The sequence below is a fragment of the Sciurus carolinensis genome, chromosome 2 (genome assembly GCF_902686445.1).
Source record: "Sciurus carolinensis chromosome 2, mSciCar1.2, whole genome shotgun sequence".
Classification (NCBI taxonomy): domain Eukaryota; kingdom Metazoa; phylum Chordata; class Mammalia; order Rodentia; family Sciuridae; genus Sciurus; species Sciurus carolinensis.
The window spans coordinates 159,920,799-159,938,677 of record NC_062214.1 but is presented as its reverse complement, the minus strand read 5'-3'; the positions used below and the strand labels follow the sequence as shown (position 1 = coordinate 159,938,677).

Sequence of the window (17,879 nt, the reverse complement as noted above, 5' to 3'; positions counted from 1 at the left end):
CAAAAAGAAAAAAAAAAAAAAAAAAAAAAAAGGAGAGGGAAAGTGAATTCCTTCGGAGGAAACCCTTACCCAGAACTGCCCCGGCCAACTTCTGTTTATACCTCATTGGCTAGGACTTGATCACATGCTCACCCCTAAGCCAATCACTAGCAAAGAGGAGTCCGACTACTTTGACTTTTTTTTTTTTTTTTTTTTAAATCGGTGCTCTACTGCCGAACTCTATCCCCAGCGCTTTAAATTTTTTTTAAATTGCAGAGACTGGCCTCAAACTTTCAATTCTCCTGCCTCAGCCTCCTGAGTTACTGGGATTACAATCACAAAAGTTTTACTTGAGTACTCTCTAAAATAATTTTGAAATTTGATGAAAAAATGGATAGGGATTTAAAAACATGGTTCCTTTATTTATGGGTAAATGTCACTTGTTGCTTGAAAGAAACAGGGCTCAAAATCAGGTCTATTTCTATTTTTTAATAGATGCAAATGCTAAGAAAACTTGTTCATATAAATCACTAGATAGTAATAATAGGATTTTTTTTTTCATACATGTATATAGGGTAATAATTTTTGTCTCATTCTACCTTCCTTCCCATCCCCACCGCCCACCCCTCCCTTCATTCCCCTCTGCATAATCCAAAGTTTCTTCATTCTTCCTTACCACCCTCCCCACCCCACTATATATTAGCATTCGCTTATCGGAGAAAACATTCGCCTTTGGTTTTTTGGGATTGGCTTATTTCACTTAGCATGATATTCTCTAGTTCCACCCATGTACCTGCAAATGCCATAATTTCATTCTTCTTTAAGACTGAGTAATATTCCATTGTGTATATGTACCATTCATCATCAAACACAGGAATTTTGATATGCACTACTATTGAATTCTGAACTCTTTAAGAGTTGTGTTACAAAATTCCAGTTATTTATAATCAAAATTATTTTTTTCATCTGTCATACTCAGGTCCTCATTCAGTCCTGATGAAAACAAATGATTAGAACCTACCTGATTTTTTTTTTGACAGAAGTAAAAATATTTATTATTTTTTTAATTTTAAAATTCTGGTCCCACAAAAAGGCCAGTGCTTTTTTCAGTTGATGCTCTTGACCCTTAAAAAAAGAAATCTTTTAACTGTGAGGCAAGGTTAACTCAATAAAGAAATATAAGAGGTGTACTCAGATAAACCACCCTGGACTCTGAGTTCACCAAGCTGCAGCTTCTGTCATTCACAGTCCTTGAAGGAGAAAACGGTGAGAGGCTGTCTACAGAAAAGGCACTTCAGAAATCACCAAACAGAAAATCCAAGTCCAGGGTTGGGGAGATAGCTCAGTTGGTAGAGTGCTCGCCTTGCAAGCACAAGGCCCTGGGTTCAATCCCCAGCACTGCCAAAAAAAAAAAAAAAAAAAAAAAAAAAAAAAATCATCCAAGTCCACCAGGAGCTGCAGTGGTCAGAAGGTTGACCCAGTTCTGCAACAACTTCTTTCCTGCCCAAGCTCTGTCCCACCTGGCTTCTAGCGCCAGCCTGACTGCAAGACATAGAAACCAGACAAGTGAGCAGAGATGAACACTGCTACCTGGCACTCAGGCTGGCAGTGAGGAGTGCCTTCAGAAGCCCTCATTTGCAGCCACACAGCAGAATGGTCCCTTCTGCAAAGGTGAAGTAGTGCAGATCAGAACAATAGCAAAGCAAAATGCTAAAATCTCTTATAAGCCACTTAATTCTTCCTACGTTCCCCCCAATGGCCAGTTCAAGCTACAGCCTAAAGATCTGGCAGAAATGAGGAAGGAGGCCCTTCTCTGGGAGGTACCCTGACCCAAGTGGCTACCACCAACAGGAGGGTAGATAGTCCCCTGCCCTACAGAGATCCCAGGACACCTGTCAACCCCACTGAGGACTGATCTGAATAGAAGGTTTCCTGCCCTACAGAGATCCCAGGACACCTGTCAATCCCACTGAGGACTGATCTGAATCCAGGCGCAAACTCAATCCATTCTGTTGCTTTGGGAGCTTGTGCTTAATTCAGGTCACTACGATGAAGGAAGGTCAGTCTCAGAATCTCCTGACGTCAAGAGACAGAGGGGGGGACAGGGATTCTGGATCATTTCCTCTACCTTGTTCCAATTGCATATGGAATCCCAGGAGACAGAGCAACTTGCTGTTGATTTACTACCTCCTGCGTTCAGTCTGTCAAGAGAGGCCGGCAAGGAGGGGAGAGTGCTGCTCCAGGGGCCGTGAGGGAGTGTTTCACCTCCTTCTTCTCAAAAGTCAAAGGAGGAAACAGGGCTCTGTGCTCGGGTCAGAACTGGACCCAGCCTGTGCCAGTCTGAGTCTGGCTGGAAGCTAACCCTGCGGATTTGGTAAAGTCTCCCCAATGTCAGCAGTGGTAGCAGTGGCAGGCTTGGACTGTGACCAGAACACAGTGGCACCTCCTGAACCAGGAGCAACTGCTGGCTGCAGGAGGGACCCCTATGTACAGGCAACTTCTTCCCAGGGGTGGGATCAGGGTGGAGGTTTTACCCTCTGGGGAGGGGAAAGGAGGCTCAGTCCTCCTGCGCTGGCAGGCAGGGCTTGGGGACTCCCAGGTCCTTTCTTCCTACTTCAGGTTTTCGATGTTGAGCTTGATGGTTTGGCCATCCCAGGTCTAATTTGGGGCTTTGGTTAGGGTTCTGGGCTTGTGCAAACTCACACTGCAGATTCACTCACTTGAACCGGCATTGAAGTCACAGGCATCACCCCATCCATGAAGCCAATACCAATAAACAAGAGTCGCCTTTTCCATCCTCAATGAGGATAATGAAGTACCTGCTGGACTCCCTCACACTCTGCACAGCTGTGCCAGGAAACTGGTCCACTGCTGCCTGGGCAAAGAGCTCCCCCAAGGTGCTGTCCTCTAGCTTGATGTAGGCCACCTGACCCTTCTCAGTGATCCGCAGCTGGCCACTCCGTATTGGCCGGTCCAACTGCCACTCCGAGGCCCTGCAGCCGCAGTTGGTGGCCGGCGGTGGGATGCCTTACACGTGGACCTCTGGCTTGACACAGCACAGACTTATACTCTCTCGTCTCCATCTCCAAGCCCACAGTCCACCGGACTTCTGGCTCCTTTCCCACCCTCGCGGGATTGGAAGCAGGCAGGACCTACCTGATTTGCAAAGAAATTTTCTCATCAGATGTTAGAATCATTTATTTTCTCAATGTCTGAGAAAAATATTAAGGCTATATGAAAGTTCTTTTATTAAGTGACTACTAATTATACCAGTCACTCTTACATTTAGAGGTACCTTGTTTATGGAACTAAAGTTGACTTGAACCTGTTAAAATACTATAAAATTGAAATTGTGCATTTTAGAATTTTTATTTTGGTTATGCACAAAAACATACAATTATGCTAAATTTTGATTTTTTTTAGGTCATCTTAAAGAGCATTAGAAAGTAAATAAGGTATGTAAAGTAGATATTTGAGAATTAAAATTTACAGATTAAAAATTTCATTTTATGGTTACAAAGTAGTGTATAGTTATACATTTGGCATTGTTATAATTGCATATCTTCTACTGAGAGAATGAAACCAGCTTTATATCCTAGGTTGCATCTAACAAAGTTATTGTCCTAAACTTATATGTAAATAGAAATCCTACTTTTCAGAGTGCAGTTGAATCTATGTGAAAATATATAGAAAGTTAAAGAGAGAAAAAGAGGGAGAAGTAATGGGTCCTTCTGAATTCAGGCTTACAAAAGTATTATGAATGATTGTTAACAGGGTTGCCTTGGAATGTGTCCCTAAGGCTAAGGAAAAATGAATGTGGGTTTACAATATCCAGTAATCTTTTGATAAATGTTGATGAAAATATCTTCCTATTGGTCTGAACAAACAAAACATTCATTCATCCACGTTCCTTTTATTCCAAATGCACATTTACCCATTGGAAGACAACATAGGATTTTTCATCTCTTCTTCCTTGACTCCAACAAAATAGGCAATTGAGGCACTATGGTACACAGAGAAAAGAAACAATACTCATCCAACACTTTCTCACTACTGTGAATTGTGAAAATTCATAAACTGCTTTGCTGCAGATTTGGTATCTGCTGACCTGCGTTTTACAATCTTGAATATGTGAATTTCACAACAGAATGATAAGCCCTGGATCCTTTCCATTAGAGGAGGAAACGTTTATTTGCGGGCTCACAGTTTCAGAGGTCTCAGTCCATAAGTGGCTGACTCCATTCCTCAGGGCCCGAGATGAGACAGAACATCATGGTGGAAGTGTGTGGCAGAAGAAAGCAGCTTGGGATATGGCACTAGGAAGCAGAGAGGGAAGAGCCCTGCTCAAGGAGAACAAAATATAAACCCCAAAGGCACACGCCCATCACCCAGCTCCTCCAGCCACCTCCTTCCTGCCTACAGTTACCACCCAGTTAATCCTTATCAGGGAATTGATGCACTATTTAGGTTAAGGCTCTCATAACCCAATCATTTCACCTCTAAACTTTCTTGCATTTTCTCACACATGAGCTTTTGAGAGACATCTCACATCTGAACCGTAACTCCCACCGCCACACTCTACAATATATTTTAATTCAAAACATCCCCAAACATCCCCATACATCCTATTTCTAAAACTGTGCTTCATTCTCTTTATTATTATTTTTTTTATTTTTTTGTGGTACTGGAGATTGAACCCAGGGTGCTCTACTACTGAGCTACATTGTGAGTCCTTCTTATTTTTTATTTGGAGACAAGGTCCCACTAAGTTGCATAGGCTAGACTTGAACTTGTGATTCTCCTGCCTCAGTCTCCTGAATCACTGGGATTACAGGCATGCACCAACACACCTGTCTGTGCTTCACTCTTAATGGAAAATATGTTATAAAGACATGAATTCCTGTCGTGGGTTTATGGTGCCTTAATTAAAGAAAGCTTCTCTGATACACTGAGAAATGTTGCTTGGTTTAGTACATTGAAAAATGCAAAGGCTGGGGAGATAGCTCAGTCGGTAGAGTGCTTGCCTCGCAAGCACAAGGCCCTGGGTTCAATCCCCAGCACCAAAAAAAAAAAAAAAAAAAAAAAAAAAAGCACACAGTAAGATTTAAGAAGGATAAAATGTATGAATTTCTTCTGTGAAATCAAAAAGGTAAATTGTGAAAGGGGAGGTGAGAATAGAGAACTGGTAGGGACATTTTCCTTTTTGGAGGGGTATCAGGGATTGAACTCAGGGGCATTCGACAACTAAGCCACATTCCCCAGCCCTATTTTCTATTTTATTTAGAGACAGGGTCTCACTGAATTGCTTAGCACCTCACTGTAGCTGAGGCTGGCTTTGAACTCATGATCCTCCTGCCTTAGCCCCCACCCCCACCCCACAAGCCACTGGGATTACAGACGTGCACCCTGAGCCTGATAGTTGACATTTTCTTGATTAAGACAAATGTATAAAATTTTGCAAAATATGGTTATGTATCTGAAAGTAAAAAAATAACCAAAACTGGGACAGACCTCTAGGGATCAGCAATGCTTTTATTAAGCAGGAGAAGGGAGCATTTTTCAGGAGAGAAAATAGTGAGGGGCTACAATAGGGTCTGAGTTTTATAGGGTTCAGCAGAGCCAGGTCATGGGATGAGGTGGTTTGGCAGGCTCATTTAGGGTGGTACAGGAGGGCAGGTAGGGAAGTTCCTGGGGCCTATTGTACTGGGGTTAGCTAATTTAGTCCGGTGGGGTTCAGGTGCAAGTCAGGTGCAAGTTCCTTTTGTATTCTCCGTGTTTTCCCTTCGTGCCTTCCTTTAGCCTGAGGCCTGGCTTTCTAAATGACAAAAGCTCCAATTTGCCTCAGACTTCTCCCTGGGGGACCAACTGCAGATAGGGGAAATGCCCCAAGTCCTTCAGTATCTGTGCCCATACTCTTCTGGAATGTCCTTCTGTTCCCTTGGGGTTCACTTAACACAGGTTAAATACTCTGAGCTTAGTACAAACATGAGTCCATGTCAAATAAAATTAGGATTCTGCAAACAAGGACAATCCTACAATGTCTGCAATTGTCTTCTAGGGTGAGTCAGAAATAGCAATTGTAGAGGAAGGAAACTCAAGCTTTCTAGAGAACAAAAGTAGGATTGCTAGGCCATGCAGACCACCTGCTGGAATCTGTAATTAACATTTGATTGCAACACCAGTCTGAATTGGTTTTGTCATTTTTATGCCACCACTCGGCACTCAAGCGCTGACACAGGGCAGGTGAATGGTGGAGCTCATTCAGGACAGAGGTTGTGTAGGCAGATAATGTGAAAGAAAGGCAATTAAGCCCAGAATATTTGCAATAGAATGAGTGTAATGATGGGCCTAGGAATCTAAACTGGTATTAAAACACTGAATTTGGGACACCGCCCCCCAACACCACCCACCTTTGGGAACAAAATTTCTCCTGCTGAGAAAGGAAGCTAAAGGGCTGAGACCCTGTATCCTGACAGGCACCAGAGAAGCTGGAGAACAGAGAGGGAAGATTGGCCCCTATCTGTGTCCTGTGTTTATTAACACAGAATAACCAAATCTACGTACACATATCCCCTGGCTTTTATTTCTGTAATTTGTCACTGCTTCTGTGGGGCCAGAGGGGAGGAGCTATCTAGCTGCTTCTCCTGGGTTCAGTCTTTTTTTTTTTTTGCGGTGCTGGGGATTGAACCCAGGGCCTTGTACTTGCAAGGCAAGCACTCTACCAACTGAGCTATATCCCCAGCCCTCCTCCTGGGTTCAATCAAACTGCATAAAGTTAATTTTTCCCTTTTCTTGTCTTTTGCCTATTTCTTATGCGGTCAGGTGGCAGATCCAGCCTGCTGGGATACAGGAAGCATTCCTGGGCTAGGTTGTTGGTAACAGTATGGGTAAGGGAGGGCAGAGGGGCATGACAGAAAAAAAAAAAAAGTGGTGGACAAATCATAGATCAAAAAGTCTGATGAGGCCAAGTAGAAAGTTGGAAGGAGGGAATCATGGGTGAAAAATGGGATGTTTGCACGTTTGTGATTGGTGAGATGATAAATTTCAATTTTGGGGGTGTGTGTAACCATGGCCCTGAGCGACTATGGAGCAAGATTCCTAGTAATTAGGAGGTTAGGGAATGGCAACACAGGGCTACTGGATGGTCTTCAGGGTTAATGGCCATAGACATGTGAAAAGGGCTGGTGTGAGTGAGGCCCTTGGTCAGTGTGAGCAGGAAGCAAAGGGATGACCAGTAAGTAGGTAGTTATTCCAAGGTGGGTTGGTGGGCTATTTTTTTTTTTTTTTTTTTTTTTTTTTTAATAAGAGGGTGAGATGCAGAAGAAAGGCCTGGAAGTGGCTCAGTAAAGCAAAACACTTCCACTTCTCTCCCCTGAGGGTATGGTGCTTATCAAAGTTCACAGGCTCTTGGTGCACTACACAGAATCCCACTTCCCTTTCTGCAAATAAAGTCAACTGTGATTGTGGGTAGATGGGGCTAACCCTGAAAATTTATATACCCAACACTGAGAAATAAAAGCAAAATGGAAAATATGTTTTAAAATTTATATTTTCCAAATGTATGGAAATGGATTTTTTAAAATTAACCTTAAGAATTTCCCTACATTTCTTGATTTTCAGCGACTTCTTTGGTATTTCTCTCCCACCTCTGCCAGATTTAGGTAAGAGGGCTTCTCACTATATCAAATTATAATTTATTTTCTGAGTCCTACCAATACAATAACTTTGCACTTAGTGATCTGTATTGCTAATTATTTTCTACTTCTTTCTGCACTTAAATGAATACTTGGTGAGTGCCAGGAATGAATTCAACATTTCCTCCCCTCAAGGAGCTTTATCTAATAGGGATACAGTTAGATGTCTCCTTTATTTATCCATGCATGCATTTAAAACATTTTTTTAGTTGCTGATGGACCTTTTATTCACTTACTTATATTTATGTGGTGCTAAGAATTGAAGCCAATGCCTCACGAATGCCAGGCAAAGTGCTCTACCACTGAGCCACAACCCCAGCCCTGCATGCATGTATTGATTTATCCATCCATCCATCCATCCATCTATCCCTCAGCAAACATTTATTAAGTGCCCAATTTGGACATTGAAGGGTTACGGAAAATAATATTCCTAAAAGACAGCTCCCCAAGAAAAACGGAGGGACAGTGTGGCTTGAGAGGAGGAGAAATTGGCCAAACATTAAACCTCTCCCAGCGCACCCTTTCCTATTAACAATGGGCCCGAAACTTAGACTTCCCCCATCTCAAATTAGCCCTAAATGGGGGCACAGCAAATATTGAAACTCTGGGAAACAATGGATCTCAGAATAAGAACAATGAGTTTCAACCGTTTTACAACCACCCTCCTAAGTTAAAGTTTTAACCTGTACAACTAGACCCTGACAGTCAAAACTGCACGTACACGGCTTCCAGTGATTACATCATTGTACCCTATAAAACCAAAATACCCTCTGTTACTGAGGGTCATTTTCCCCATCTGGAAAATGGGTCCAATGGTATCCAACTATGCAAAGGAATAAAGGCTTCTCTGAATCCATTCAGGTCTTTTGCGCGTACAGACTTAGCGCTGTTTAGCAACTTTAACCACAGTGCATCTATAGAGATCCACAACCTGTAATGATGGGTCTGATGAGTAAAGATAATATTTTAAAGTACAGGGTACATCTTACTAATACTTAGCAGTGAATAAAATGCATATTGTTAGCCACAAAAATACCCCCAACGCAATATAACATGCCAGGACTTTGAAATCAAATACCCTTGGATTCAAATTCTGATTCCATCACATTTTAGTAATTTCCCTTTAGGCAAGTTTAATATCTATGGTCTTCAGTTTCCTTCTCAGTAAAAAGAATGTATACCTATTATTGGCATCAGATCTGCCATTTTGCTGCCGCCAGTATTCTGCCCCCTCTCGCTCCATTTTATAACCCAGATCATCAGTCTGCGAACATCCTAGCCAGTCATCGGTCTGCTCGTCAGCCTGCGAACATTCTCAGCAGTCACTGGTTCAGATTGTTAGCCTGTGAACCTCCTCGCCAGTCATTGGTCCGTTGTTATTAGCCTGCGAAATTCCACTACTTAAGCTCCACCGCCATTTCTCTCTCCCTCTTACTCTCACTCTTGCTCACTCTCTCATGTTCTCTCTCTCACTCACCCTTACTCACTCTCCTCCTCACTCTCTCATGTTCTCTCTCTACTCACCCTCATTCACTCTCCTCCTCACTCTCACTCACTTTCTCTCTCTCTCTCTCTCTCTCTCTCTCTCCCCCTGCAGGCAAACACTCTGCCTGTCTGCTTAATAAAATCTCTTGTGTGAGTTCCCACGTCTGGAGTGGTTTTTCTGGGTGCTTTCACCTATCTCATGAAGTTGCTGAAATTTGAGCAAGATGGTATCTATAAAGTGTTTAGTAAAAAAGTTCTCATGAGGTAACACAGTGCCATAGAGAAACCATCATTAAGGAAAATAGAAATAGACAATACTGGATGGCAGTTCTCCATGACCTTTTCTTTGTGTTCTGCCAAACTCAGTAATGAACAGTTAGAAAAGAAAGGGTGTGAAAACACAGGCATCTGGGCATGAAGACACATGCACGGACACATCCACACATGCACACCACAAATGCACAAAGACACCTGTGTGCACACATGCATATGTGCATGCACACACCGTTTGGGACACAAGAAAGCACAGGCAGAGTGGAGAACCCCGAAAGCACAAGTCCAGGTCATCTCTGTGACTCAAGACTTTTTCCATTTTACCAGCGAACCAGCTGTTCTCGGCACTGGGAGTAAAAACTGGTTGTGTAAAAAAATTAGGATTACATTGGCCAGATGCTTTATCTGGGGCTGAAAAAGACACTGGTTCGGATTTGACACTGTCGGAATTTTGCCTCAGATTCTGCTGAGCCATCATGGCTTTCATCTGAAAATGATAACAATGAGGGGAAGTGGTGAAATTCAGCAGTTAACCAATATATTAACTTTTCAGAGAAGAGGCTTTCAGTTTGCTTGAACATTGGAATCATTATGGAACTGGTAAAAAATACTGAAGCCAGTTCCCACCAGGGAGATTCTGATTTAATTGGTGTGGGTGGCAACCTGGGCACCGGGATTGTTAAAAGCTGCCCAAGTGATTCTAATGAGCAGCTGGAATTGGAACTTCTGCCCTCAAGCCTATGTTCCCACTTCAAGCAACAGAGGGGTTCCCATCCATATGGTGTGAAGCAGATGGTGCCTGCACACATGCATACACACTCACGCATACTCAATTCACACAAGACTCACAGGCACTCACATTCACACACACACACACTCACAATCCAGCCACCTCCTTCCTATTCTTGAGATCTCATTGAGAACAACGAAGTGATAAAGTGAATGGACACTAAGGAAGTTTTAACTTGAACACAGTTGGGGAAGAAATCCTACAGAATAGGGAGGGTCCAAGACCATTTGTAGACAAGGGAGAAGGCATTTGTACAGAGAAAGAAGGGATAGGAGGCTCATTTGCCTCTGCTTATTTTCAGCAATTGTGGTAGAAGGATGGAATGAAGGAAGGGAAAGAAGCAAGAGGGAAGGCAGTTGAGGGGAGTCACAAAGGTGTGCCAGTTTGGAGATGGACTGGGGTATTGCAGGAAATCTAGGCAGCCCCTGATAAAGATTCTGTGCAAAGTCAATGAATTACAAGTTCTGCTGGGAAAGGAAGGAAACTCAATTGATGATGGGCACATATTTGTTGGATTCCCTTTAATTAAATTTGTAAATTTTTTCAGCAGCCATACCTGGATTCTATTATGAATGATCATGGCTCCAATTTGAAAGATTTAGAAGACTCTCATTCCTGACTCAGAACATATATTTTCTTTTTCTCTTTTTTCTCTCTCCCTTTCTTTCCCTCTTTCTTCTTCCCTCCCTCCCTCTTTCTTTCCTTCCTTTTCTCCCTTCCTTTTCTTTCCCCTTCTCCCCTTTATCTATCTTCTAGTAGACACCATGGCCTGATTCTCAGCCCAACTCACGGCACCCTGCAGTCCACAAACTAACTGTAATACATGGTAATTTTCTCTGCAGTTATGCCACCTCCCTTGGAGAACGGTGGAGGCGCCATTTACATTGTCTCCACTGGGATTCTCATCATCTCCACCTCTTGCTTATTGTTACATCTGGCAGGGTTTAAAGATACACTTATATGTGCTGAGGGAGAAACTGTTGGTGACTCCAGAGGGATGACACCCAAGACTTTGATCTTTTCAGAAATAGTTTGGTGCAAAGTGTAGTCCTTGGTATCAGCAGGTCTTCCCTGATACTTTCATGAGTTCTCAGTAATGGAGCCTAAAACAGTGCACTTTCTTCCTGACTCATTTTCATGACAACAATCGTAGTGAAGATTTAATTAAATGGTTGTGAGTACCAAGGACAGACAGCTTCCCCTGCTTATGGTTGTGGTCTTTCCAGGCACACTTTTCACATGCCAGTAGGTTGGTGTCTGCCATCCTAGAAGGACTGCTTTAAGAGCAAAAGAATAAAAGATATCCTCAAATGAAGAATCCTTGAACTTCTTTTTAACCTCTGTTCTACCAACTGTGTAAAGGAACAAGGCACAACAGGACAAATTTAAGGGTTTCTGAAAAAAGCCAGATACTACTGAAAGACATGACATAGAACATAAATGAACAGCAGAAATGAAAATGTGCCATGAAATCTGATACATGTGTGATTTAGTGCCTCTTTTCTTGGGGAATTAACGTTTTTGGCAATAATTAGCACAAAGATAATATCTGATAGAAAAAATTGTGATGACCTTAATGCCTATTCAGTAAGTTTGTTGAATAAATTATGAAGCAGCAAATATAGTAGAATTTTATGTAGCCATAGAAGCGGAGTGTCTCATTTGACACAATGAGGTGTTTATTATATTACCTTAAGTAAAAATGCTGATTGCAGAACAGTGTGATCCCATTTTAAAAAATCTGGGAGACCAGGCGTGGTGGTGCATCCCAGCTACTCGGGAGGCTGACGCAGGAGGATTGCCAATTCTAGGCCAGTTGGGCACCTTAGCAAGATCCTGTCTCAAAACAAAAAATTAAAAAGGCAGGAAATGAAGCTCAGTGACAGAGCATCCTTGGGTTCAACTCCAATACTGTAAAACAAATAAATTCTGATAGAGACAGAGTACTATGTGGTAGAATGACAGGGACTTTCACTTCTTTTTCCACATCATTGAGTTCTTACAATAAACAATTCTTGTATAATCAGCAAAATGCTGGACCGATTCCATGCATACCCCAATAAATCAAAGAGAAAAGTTTTCGTGTGAGCATATAAGAATTTATACAAAAAGTGATGTACCTTACCTAAAAGGTGAATTACACTGCTCCCCCCATCCCACACCTTTCCCTCCTGGTATTAGAATTCAAAACCAACATTCCAGTGACAGACAGAAGATTTGGTAGCATAAAGACACCATGTCCCATGAACTTTTTTGAAGAAATTCACAAGTATGAGGATTTGAGAAAAACCTAACAAGTTGTCCACTTTTATGGTGGTGTGTTTGCACGTTTACAGGTTTAGACATGGCTTGTCCTGTGCCTTTTCTAGTGAATGTCAGACTCTGGGTGAATGTCAAGGGATGGACATTTCATATTCCCTCCTTCCTCCCTGATCCCAGAGGAAGATCTCCTTTTAGAACGATTAGCTGCGTCTAGCACCAGCCCTGGGGAACCTTCTTCCGGCATCCTGGCCATGGGATGGGCTTCCTGCTCTCAGCCTCCCATCTCCCCACCCACTGCCATACCAGAGCTGCATTCTCCCTGTATTTGTCATTTGTGTTCCCCCATCACACACCTCTGCCTTTCCCAGGCTGCTAAAGAGCATCACCTTCTACTTCAACTCCTTGCTGAACTACAACAACCCCTATAATGGTAGATCTGATTTCCTGGTTAGGAGGAATTACTATGATACTACACTGTAGATGATCAATCCTCTGACATGTACTATGTCACCAGGGCTAGTTACATCTTGGAGAGCTAACTTGGAGGAATTGATTTGTAATTGTGGAATTTCATCCAGGGATATAGACTAATCAGGAAGGTATTTTGGGTTGGGGAGAAGCTAGTTAGAAAAAAACAACTAGAATTAATTGTTTCCCCATTGCCAAGTCCAAGGCCTTTCTGGTGATAGTTTGCTGCTGATTTTTTCTCCTTTATTGGGATTCAACACTCTTGTCACTATTTTATAATTTGAAGAAATTTCCATCGTTCATCACTATTGTGATTTTGATATGATTTGAACGTGTCCCCCAAAGATACTGGTTGAAATTTAATCCCTATCGTGCAGCAACTTATGGTATTTAGAAGTTGGGACTTTGGGAAATGATAAGGATTGGATAGAGTCATCAGGGTGGAGCCGTATTATTGATTATGTGTGGCTTTATAAGAGGAACACATACATAGATGCTCTTTATCTCTTGCCATGTGATCCTCTGAACAGCCTGAGGACTTTGCCAGGAAGAAGGCCATCTCCAGATGCAGCTCCTTTGATCTTGCACCTCCAGAACTGTGAGTCAAAATAAACATGTTTTCTTTATGAAGTATCTTGCCTCAGGTATTTCATTATAGTAATGCAAAATGGATTAGGGGAAAAGTCTAGTTAGAGAATGTGCACATGAAGCTAATGTGTTTTAGGCGCTGTAGTATCACAAAGGGTTATTATATTGTAGTATTTGCAGTTTAAAAAAAAATCAAGATAGTATTTACCCTTGCTGTTTAAGAGAGAGTGAGTTGTGGGGTCAGACTGGGTTTAATGAGTTGAATTACATGCAATAGTAAGTTCAGCCACTGTGTGACCTTAGGCAAATTTTTCATGCCTTCCTATGCTTCCATTTCTTATTCTGTAAAACATGACAATAAAGGAACTCTCTTTTCTGAGGATTGGATCCAGGGTCTCACCAATGGTAGGCAAGGACTCTCTCACTGAGCTACATTTCCAGCTCACTGCTAACGTCATATGAATTGCTGCATATAAAACACTCGCGTCAGTGCCAGGCCCCAAATCAACTCTTTTTTTTTTTTTAAGGTTTTTTTTTGTTGTTGTTGTTGAGATGGACAGCATGCCTTTCTTTTATTCATTTATTTTTGCATACACTGCTGAGGGTTGAACCCAGTGCCTCACACGTGCTAGGCAAGTGCTCTGTCACTGAGCTACAGTCCCAGTCCCCAAGTCAACTCTTCTATTTTTTAAAATTTGTTCTAAATAGTCGTATATGACAGTAGAATGCATTAATACATTTTGATAGCTCATACATAAATGGAGTATAATTTCTCATTTTTCTGATTATACATATTGTAGGATCACAGTGGGCATGCAGTCATATATGTACATGAGGTAATAATCTGTTTCACTCTATTATCCTTCCTACCCCTATGCCCCTTCTTCTCCCTTCACTCCCCTCTACCTAATATAAAATAACTCTATTCTTCCCTATCTCCTTCCTCCCCCACCCTTATTGTGAATTAGCATCTGCATATCAGAGAAAACATTTGACTTTTGGTTTTTGGGGATTGGCTTATTTCACTTAGCATGATATTCTCTAACTCCATCCATTTACCAGCAAATGCCATAATTTCATTTTTCCTTAAAGCCGAGTAATATTCCATTGTGTGTGTGTGTGTGTACATACCACATTAATAGATACTCCTTACTATAGTAGTAGGTGAAATGAAAGTGTAGGTCATATATACACATGCATTCAAGTTAGAAAAACAAATCTGTAAAATATATTGATGAGAAGAGTCAGGAAGACTAACAAGAACAGTAACAGAATGTAGACTTTGTTAGACATTGCAATGTATAATACAATCAATCAGTACAATCAATGAAACCAATGAGGCTGTTGCAGCAATAAATGGAACGGAACAGAAATGTCTGAAAGCAACTCCTCCACACTTGAGAACTGAGTACTTGACAAGATTGACATTTAAAATTTGGGAAGAAAAGTAGAGTTAATCAATAAATAGCTGAAAGACAAATATGAACAATTAGGAAAAACTGTCAGATGTACATTTTATAATTTACAGTAAAATAACTAGTGAATAAGGTTAAATCTAAAAACAAAATGAAAATACAAAAGCATGAAACTAGAGATGATAAAGATATGAATCTGCCATCATGGTAAGAAAGGACTTCATAAGCTTGAAATTAAAGGAGAAGCTTTAAGTAAAAAGTTTAATAGATTTGCATACATAAAAATGTGAAACTGTGCTGAGGAGATAGCTCAGTTGGTAAAGTGCTTGCCTTACAAGCACAGGGCCCTGGGTTCGATCCCCAGCACTGCAAAAAAAAAAAAAAAAAAAAAAAAAAAAAAAAGTGAAACTTATGCACATTAAAAAATAAAGAAGTGGGGGAAAAGTCACTTATGCAGACAAGAACCTTAATTTATAAAACCCATTTAGAAATCAATAAGAAAATATGGCACCCACTGAAACAGAAAAACAGGAACGGTCAGTTTCACAATTTCCAAAGGACTTTTTTTTTTTCAAAATAGTACTAGGGATGGAACCCAGGACCTCACAAAAGTTAGGCAAGTGCTGTACCACTGAGGTACACCCCCAGTCCGAACGGTAGTTTAATAACAGCAGAAAAAGAAATTCAGTTGGATAAATATTTTAAAGAATACAAATTTTTAAAAAGAAATACTGTATGTCTCATCAAATTTGCAACTTTTAAGACTATAATCCCCAGGATTTGTGAAGATTTGGGGAATGGATATTTTCAATAATTGTTAAATTGAAGTATATTTTGCTACAGTCTATCTTCAGAACCATTTGGTGATAGAGCAGGAAGTCTTAACAATGGGTATTCTTTAGAACAATAATTGTACTCTTTAAAATGTATCTGAGAGAAATAATTAGGGATGTGACCGAGGCTTATCTGCAAAGATACTCATTGGACAGTTCTCATATTCAGCAGAAATAGAACAAAACAAGATTTGGGGCAAATAAACTATGGTTTCTTTCATAATCAGGAATAAAATACAGTTATTAAAAATAATCAAAGCTAGGTGTGATGGACCACAGTACACTTGTATTCCAGCTCTCTGGAGGCTGAGGCAAGAGGAACGCATGTTGCAGGCCAGCTTCTGCAACTTAGTGAGATCCTGTCCCAGAATAAAGATTACAAGAGCTGGTAATGTAGCTCTTTTAGTCTAAGGGCACAATTCCCTATACTGCCAAACAAACAAACAACCCCTACCCCAAATATTTTAGGAAACTATGTAAAGACATTGAAAACTGCTCATAGTATATTAAGTTTAAGAAATTAGCTTTTCAATGGTTCAATATCAATAATTTGCAATACAGGCTGGGGATCTAGCTCAGTCACTCGGTAGAGTGCTTGCCTCCCATGCACAAGGCCCTGAGTTCAATCCCCAGCACGACTCACGCACACACACACAAAACAAAATTTTTTTTTTCTTTTGGTACCAGGGATTGAACTCAGAGGCACTTAACCACTGAGCCAAATCTGCAAACTTTTTAATTTTTATTTTGCTACAGTGTCTTGCTAAGTTGCTTGGGGCCTTGCTGAGTATCCAAGGCTGTCTTTGAACTTGCAATTCTTCTACCTCAGCATCCCTAGATACTATGATTATAAGTGTGGACTGCCATGCCCAGCTCAATACAAATTTTTAAAAGCTTATAAGAACATATTTCAAAGTATAAGCAATTGCTTATTTTTAAGTGACAACATTGAGGATCATTTTTATTTTGTTCATACTCTTTATCATTTGCATATTTTCTACAGAGAGCATGCATTATTATTTTAGTTGAAATTTTAACTGAGATCATTGAAGATTTACCTGCAATTGCACAAAATAATCGAGATCCACATACCCATTACCTTGTTTCTCCCAGTGGTTCTATCTTGCAAAACTATTATATGAAGTCACAACCAGTATATTGACATCAGTTTCAATTGAAGCATAGATTATGTTCAGATTTCCCCCGTTCTACTCGTATTCATTTCTCTGTGTGTGTCTCATTCTTTGCAATTCCATCACATCTGTAGTTGTGTATCCTCCTCACTGTCAAGGTGCATACCAGTTCCTTTCCCATCAGAAGTATCCCGTTTCCTTTATACCCTCACCTACCTTCTTCTTGTTCCACCCTCCCACTCTGTCCCCAAATCTGAAAACCACTAATGTGGTTTCCGATCTTGAAAATTTATGATGAATATGTTTTAAAACTTGTTAAATAATTTAAAATATAGAACCATTAAATAAAGGGGATAAAAATGTTCAGAATATGTTAGATATTGGAATGTCCAATGTGAACATTGAAATGTTAAATAGATATACCTGTACAGGAGGCAACCTTGCAGGATTGGCTCTTTTCAACACAGCATAATTCCCTGAGACCCATCCGGGTTCCTGCATGTATCAATATTTTGTTCCTGTTTAATCCTGCATCTGTTCCAACTATTTACCCACCAATGAGCTGAGCTGCTTCCAGTTTGGGGTTGTTGTGAATGAAGCTGTTCTGAACGTTCAGGTATAGGATTTGGTTGGATGCAAAATTGCTTCTCTTGCCCAAAAGTGCAATGCTGCGTCACTTGATGTTTTCCTCTTTGGTTGTGAAAGGAACTCCCAGCGACTCTGTTTTCCCTGGGGTGGCATCACTGTGACACTCCCATCAACAGCATATCAGGACTCAGTTTCTCTGCATTCCTCACCAATGCTTGGTATTGCAACCATTTTCCATTTTCACCATCCTGAGAGGGACATCTTGAGGTTTTAATTTAATTTCCCTGATGGCTCATGATATTGGGTATCTGATTATTTGGACAGCTTCAGTGGAATGTCTGTTCATGCCTTTGACTCGTTTTCTAATTGAA

General features: G+C 41.0%; 1 pseudogene; it reads right to left on the bottom strand.

Annotated features, from left to right (window-relative positions):
• Window positions 1-2,292: 2,292 nt before the first annotated feature.
• Window positions 2,293-3,160, bottom strand: LOC124976611 (adaptin ear-binding coat-associated protein 2-like; annotated as a pseudogene).
• Between the last annotated feature and the right edge of the window lie 14,719 nt (window positions 3,161-17,879).